Source organism: Schistocerca gregaria, unplaced genomic scaffold (assembly GCF_023897955.1).
Source record: "Schistocerca gregaria isolate iqSchGreg1 unplaced genomic scaffold, iqSchGreg1.2 ptg000670l, whole genome shotgun sequence".
NCBI classification, from domain to species: Eukaryota; Metazoa; Arthropoda; class Insecta; order Orthoptera; family Acrididae; genus Schistocerca; species Schistocerca gregaria.
This window is the reverse complement of record NW_026062053.1, coordinates 245,001-250,000: the sequence shown is the minus strand read 5'-3', so window position 1 is coordinate 250,000 and position 5,000 is coordinate 245,001. Positions and strand designations below refer to the sequence as shown.

Here is a 5,000-nt window from a genome sequence, read left to right as displayed (position 1 = left end):
CTAGAAGCCGCCTGTCCCTCTAAGAAGAAAAGTAATCGCTGACAGCACGAAGGATGTCACGCGACTAGTTAGCAGGCTAGAGTCTCGTTCGTTATCGGAATTAACCAGACAAATCGCTCCACCAACTAAGAACGGCCATGCACCACCACCCACCGAATCAAGAAAGAGCTATCAATCTGTCAATCCTTCCGGTGTCCGGGCCTGGTGAGGTTTCCCGTGTTGAGTCAAATTAAGCCGCAGGCTCCACTCCTGGTGGTGCCCTTCCGTCAATTCCTTTAAGTTTCAGCTTTGCAACCATACTTCCCCCGGAACCCAAAAGCTTTGGTTTCCCGGAGGCTGCCCGCCGAGTCATCGGAGGAACTGCGGCGGATCGCTGGCTGGCATCGTTTATGGTTAGAACTAGGGCGGTATCTGATCGCCTTCGAACCTCTAACTTTCGTTCTTGATTAATGAAAACATACTTGGCAAATGCTTTCGCTTCTGTTCGTCTTGCGACGATCCAAGAATTTCACCTCTAACGTCGCAATACGAATGCCCCCGCCTGTCCCTATTAATCATTACCTCGGGTTCCGAAAACCAACAAAATAGAACCGAGGTCCTATTCCATTATTCCATGCACACAGTATTCAGGCGGGCTTGCCTGCTTTAAGCACTCTAATTTGTTCAAAGTAAACGTGCCGGCCCACCGAGACACTCAACAAAGAGCACCCTGGTAGGATTTAAACGGGGTCCGCCTCGGGACGCGAAAGCACCCCTTCGGCTCGCCCCACCGGCAGGACGTCCCACGATACATGCCAGTTAAACACCGACGGGCGGTGAACCAACAGCGTGGGACACAAATCCAACTACGAGCTTTTTAACCGCAACAACTTTAATATACGCTATTGGAGCTGGAATTACCGCGGCTGCTGGCACCAGACTTGCCCTCCAATAGATACTCGTTAAAGGATTTAAAGTGTACTCATTCCGATTACGGGGCCTCGGATGAGTCCCGTATCGTTATTTTTCGTCACTACCTCCCCGTGCCGGGAGTGGGTAATTTGCGCGCCTGCTGCCTTCCTTGGATGTGGTAGCCGTTTCTCAGGCTCCCTCTCCGGAATCGAACCCTGATTCCCCGTTACCCGTTACAACCATGGTAGGCGCAGAACCTACCATCGACAGTTGATAAGGCAGACATTTGAAAGATGCGTCGCCGGTACGAGGACCGTGCGATCAGCCCAAAGTTATTCAGAGTCACCAAGGCAAACGGACCAGACAAGCCAATCCGATTGGTTTTGATCTAATAAAAGCGTCCCTTCCATCTCTGGTCGGGACTCTGTTTGCATGTATTAGCTCTAGAATTACCACAGTTATCCAAGTAACGTGGGTACGATCTAAGGAACCATAACTGATTTAATGAGCCATTCGCGGTTTCACCTTAATGCGGCTTGTACTGAGACATGCATGGCTTAATCTTTGAGACAAGCATATGACTACTGGCAGGATCAACCAGGGAGCTGCGTCAACTAGAGCTGAGCAGCCGGCCGCCCGGGAGTGTGTCCCGGGGGCCCGCGCGAACACGCAAGCGTCCGCTCAATTATTCTGCAAACAGGAGGAGGCCGAGCTCCCCTGCACGATACACCTCGAAACCCTCTCAGGTCCCGGCGGCGCGCAGCGCCGTCCTAGGTACTTGGTCGGTTTCGAGAGAGGCGCAATCGCCCGGAGTTAGGCGAGTAGACGGTTTTAGTGCGAACACCCTTGCTCCCAACTGAGCTTGCCGCTGCCGACAGAGGCCCGGGAGCGTGCTGTCGTGGCATTGCCGGCGGGAGACAACACGCGCCACCTATGGTGACCGGCAGCTCCAACGCCAGCGCCACACAAGGGCAAAGCCCCACTTGGGTGCAGAAGCGAACTCTCCCAGCACAGCGCACGCGCCAACACGTCCGCACAACTGCGATACAAACCACCTGCGAGAACCGCTGGGGCGACCGAGCAGCAGACGGCGTCGCGGCGCCGAGTGCCAGGCGGCGGCGCATCCTCAACGCACACAGTCCTCAATCAGACCAGCACACTGCAGATGTCCACCGCGCTTCGCACCGGGCTCGGCTGAACCAACTTTGGCCGCCAGGCGCCGCGTGCAGGGTGCGCCGCAGCGTAGCTGCGCCGCCTGCCGGGCCCGTCGGCTGGCGCTCCTGCCACTCGGCGCCCCCCACCAGCCGCCTGTTGCGCGTGCGCCCACGCAGCGCGCGGCCAACACGCCGGGCGGCCCCCCTTCACCGGCCGGGAACAGTCCCACCAAGCCACCGCCGCGTATCGCTTCATACCCACATGGGCCTAGTCACGCGTGTGGATGTGGCGGGTACCGCTGAAACAACCGGTTAATAGCTGTACCGATCGTCGCCATCACAGATTCACCTCCAGCGTGAACAACCGCTCAACAACGGATTTCCAGTTCATTTGCGTATCTTGGGCAGTAAACGTAGATGTCCACCTACATTTGCGAATTCAACAATTCTTGCATGCCAGGATGTCATGTGTCACGACACGCTACATCAGACCACATACACACTGCGACATGTGCAGAAGAGAACACGTGGAAGGTGGCCCGCGCACGTATGCGATGTACCTTCCGCGATCCACTGTCAACCGGCATCTGCGGCATGTCCCAGATATGGAACGCGGTCCACCAGGGTAGCACTTTGTGTGAGGCAATACGACAAAGTCGGAATACACGCGTCACTACATCAGACGGCTCACGCTGACCTGACCTGACCTGACTCACCGCACCACCACCCCCAGCGACCCAGGGTGACATACAATGCGTTCGTACGTTCCTCCCACACGCCTCTACGGCGTACCACAGTGCAACCTAGCTGTTATTGGGAGACGAGACAAGTAGCATCAAGCACAACATATGGAAATTGAGATTCGACACCGTTGGGCACAGCCAGCGTACGGTCACACGTATCACACTACTTCACTCTGTACGTAACGACCGATGATCGGTACAGCGTGTGGGTTACGCGTACGACATCAGCGGACAATGGACACAGACCATACCACGACGTACACTGAGGGCGTCGACATCTGAATGCAACTGAACAGCTGCGAGGCTCATTTAACACTCAAACGCCAGACCGACCAGCTTGAGAGGACAGAGACACAAAGAGGGGGACAGAGGGGGACAGAGGGGGGGGAGGGGGGGGGTCGGCGATATAGTCCTATTGCAGTACAATTGACAGTGGATAGCAGGAATATGTGGAAAGTAAGCAACACTCGCAAGACATCTACATGAGGATAACAACGACACCAGAGATTCCGAGCAGTGAACTATGTTAGGCAAAGGGACAACGTGGGTTAGGTTAAGGGACAACGTGGGTTAGGTTAAGGGACAACGTGGGTTAGGTTAAGGGACAACGTGGGTTAGGTTAAGGGACAACGTGGGTTAGGTTAAGGGACAACGTGGGTTAGGTTAAGGGACAACGTGGGTTAGGTTAAGGGACAACGTGGGTTAGGTTAAGGGACAACGTGGGTTAGGTTAAGGGACAACGTGGGTTAGGTTAAGGGACAACGTGGGTTAGGTTAAGGGACAACGTGGGTTAGGTTAAGGGACAACGTGGGTTAGGTTAAGGGACAACGTGGGTTAGGTTAAGGGACAACGTGGGTTAGGTTAAGGGACAACGTGGGTTAGGTTAAGGGACAACGTCGGTTAGGTTAAGGGACAACGTGGGTTAGGTTAAGGGACAACGTGGGTTAGGTTAAGGGACAACGTGGGTTAGGTTAAGGGACAACGTGGGTTAGGTTAAGGGACAACGTGGGTTAGGTTAAGGGACAACGTGGGTTAGGTTAAGGGACAACGTGGGTTAGGTTAAGGGACAACTTGAGTTAGGTTAAGGGACAACTTGAGTTAGGTTAAGGGACAACTTGAGTTAGGTTAAGGGACAACTTGAGTTAGGTTAAGGGACAACTTGAGTTAGGTTAAGGGACAACTTGAGTTAGGTTAAGGGACAACTTGAGTTAGGTTAAGGGACAACTTGAGTTAGGTTAAGGGACAACTTGAGTTAGGTTAAGGGACAACTTGAGTTAGGTTAAGGGACAAATTGAGTTAGGTTAAGGGACAAATTGAGTTAGGTTAAGGGACAAATTGAGTTAGGTTAAGGGACAAATTGAGTTAGGTTAAGGGACAAATTGAGTTAGGTTAAGGGACAAATTGAGTTAGGTTAAGGGACAAATTGAGTTAGGTTAAGGGACAAATTGAGTTAGGTTAAGGGACAACTTGAGTTAGGTTAAGGGACAAATTGAGTTAGGTTAAGGGACAACTTGAGTTAGGTTAAGGGACAACTTGAGTTAGGTTAAGGGACAACTTGAGTTAGGTTAAGGGACAACTTGAGTTAGGTTAAGGGACAACTTGAGTTAGGTTAAGGGACAACTTGAGTTAGGTTAAGGGACAACTTGAGTTAGGTTAAGGGACAACTTGAGTTAGGTTAAGGGACAACTTGAGTTAGGTTAAGGGACAACTTGAGTTAGGTTAAGGGACAAATTGAGTTAGGTTAAGGGACAAATTGAGTTAGGTTAAGGGACAAATTGAGTTAGGTTAAGGGACAACTTGAGTTAGGTTAAGGGACAAATTGAGTTAGGTTAAGGGACAAATTGAGTTAGGTTAAGGGACAACTTGAGTTAGGTTAAGGGACAACTTGAGTTAGGTTAAGGGACAACTTGAGTTAGGTTAAGGGACAACTTGAGTTAGGTTAAGGGACAACTTGAGTTAGGTTAAGGGACAACTTGAGTTAGGTTAAGGGACAACTTGAGTTAGGTTAAGGGACAACTTGAGTTAGGTTAAGGGACAACTTGAGTTAGGTTAAGGGACAACTTGAGTTAGGTTAAGGGACAACTTGAGTTAGGTTAAGGGACAAATTGAGTTAGGTTAAGGGACAAATTGAGTTAGGTTAAGGGACAAATTGAGTTAGGTTAAGGGACAACTTGAGTTAGGTTAAGGGACAACTTGAGTTAGGTTAAGGGAC

The 5,000-nt window shown here is 51.4% G+C and overlaps 1 non-coding gene across 1 annotated transcript in view; it reads right to left on the bottom strand.

The window, feature by feature from the left end:
* The window catches only part of LOC126318520 (small subunit ribosomal RNA), a 1,893-nt gene extending 398 nt beyond the window's left edge, over positions 1-1,495 (bottom strand). The window contains exon 1 of the ribosomal RNA XR_007557341.1: positions 1-1,495. This exon is cut by the window's left edge and continues 398 nt beyond it. This is a non-coding gene — a ribosomal RNA (small subunit ribosomal RNA).
* Positions 1,496-5,000: the final 3,505 nt, after the last annotated feature.